Source organism: Pongo abelii, chromosome 4, assembly GCF_028885655.2.
Source record: "Pongo abelii isolate AG06213 chromosome 4, NHGRI_mPonAbe1-v2.0_pri, whole genome shotgun sequence".
In the NCBI taxonomy this organism is placed as follows: domain Eukaryota; kingdom Metazoa; phylum Chordata; class Mammalia; order Primates; family Hominidae; genus Pongo; species Pongo abelii.
The window spans coordinates 73,847,985-73,849,621 of record NC_071989.2 but is presented as its reverse complement, the minus strand read 5'-3'; the positions used below and the strand labels follow the sequence as shown (position 1 = coordinate 73,849,621).

The 1,637-nt window shown below is 45.9% G+C and overlaps 1 pseudogene; it reads right to left on the bottom strand.

Annotated features, from left to right (window-relative positions):
• Positions 1–802: 802 nt before the first annotated feature.
• LOC100438718 (large ribosomal subunit protein mL49-like) lies at positions 803–1,264 on the bottom strand (annotated as a pseudogene).
• Positions 1,265–1,637: the final 373 nt, after the last annotated feature.

The window sequence follows — 1,637 nt, the reverse complement described above, 5'->3', positions numbered from 1 at the left end:
TCCTCCTTAACAGGTCCCACGCACCATCCTAATACCATCGCTCTTCCTGGAATAAGCCACTTACAACTGGTTCAGCTGTTAATTTTGATACTTTCCTCAATATTTTAAAACAATATACTCATATTTGCGATTTATTTTTGCACAGCTTCAGATGATTATTTAATTTGTAAATATTGTACAAATTTTAGTGACTTAAATAGTATATATAGCTAAATAGAAAATTGCATTAATGATTGCTAGGGCTTGTGACATAGGATCAGCGTATCGGGCTCCTTTTCCTTGCTGAGGCGGTAGACTTGACAGTGACCTGGAATCAACAGGAGTGAGGGTTTACTTGTAAGCCAGCACTATCCTTGGGCAACATTCCCTCTTACTGAGGTCTTCTGGACTCTAGACCGTGGGGGACGCCATGGGGCAGGCTGCTCAGCTGGGCCTCAGAAACCCTTCTCCAGGAGTCAGGCTTGAGCTACTGATCAAAGTCTCCCGGCCGGGCGCAGTGGCTCATGCCTGTAATCCCAGCACTTTGGGAGGCCTAGGCGGGTAGACCACAAGGTCAGGAAATCAAGACAATCCTGCCAACATGGTGAAACCCCGTCTCTACTAAAAATACAGAAATTAGCCGGGCTTGGCAGCGTGCGCCTGAGTCCCAGCTACTCAGGAGGCTGAGGCAGGAGAATCGCTTGAACTTGGGAGGTGGAGGGGAAGGTTGCAGTGAGCTGAGATCGCGCCACGCCACTGCACTCCAGCCTGGGCAACAGAGTGAGACTCTGTCTCAAAAAAAAAAAAAAAAAAAGTCTCCCCTGACCTGCAGAATACCTGTCACCTCATTGACCTGGCTGAGGTACGGGTACGGGTACACAGGAACGGGTGTCTTTTCCAGCAGTGGGCTCAGAAAATCCTCCACATCCTTCAGCAGTGCCCAGATGTCCCCCTCCACTTTTGGGGTCACAGTCATCTGAAAGTTGCCATGTGTGATGTCCTTATAGACAGGGATGTTGTGCATCTGAGGGCACTGCACAAAGTAGGGCAGACTGGGTGGGGTTGGGAGTTCTCTGGGAGGCTGCCAGCCATTGAGGTGGGATAATGTTCATGCCTTGGGGACTTTGGGATCCTAGTGAAGAGTAACAGTCACTCTGCAAACGTGTTCATCCACAGACTTCACAAAGCTCGGATAATCCAGAGGCACCAGAGTCTGGCTCAGCAGTCATAGCCCACAGCCCTGGTGGATGTTGGTTCTCCAGCCCTGCAGCATGTCCCGGTACATGGTAGTTGCCCCTTACCTAGCTTATTCTGCTGTCTATTTATTTATCAATTTAGATGTTAACTATTGACTTACTTATGGTGTAGGTGATTTAGCTTTTTTAAAAATATTCCTCCACCGTTTCTTCCCATCACTATAGTTATACCACCTTACTCAGTCTGCCTTTACATTATTATAATTATTAATTATATTATAATTAATAGTAATTAATTGTTATATTTGTTCACCACTGAGGCAAGTCATCAAATGTATGCCTCCTTTCTTGCATAGTGTTTTGTTCTCTTTGAAGTTCTTTTGTTCCTCATGGTACATGTCTACCATTTTCTCCAAGTTGTGTGTGTGTTGTGTGTTGTGTGCTTGTGTGTGTGTGTGTATT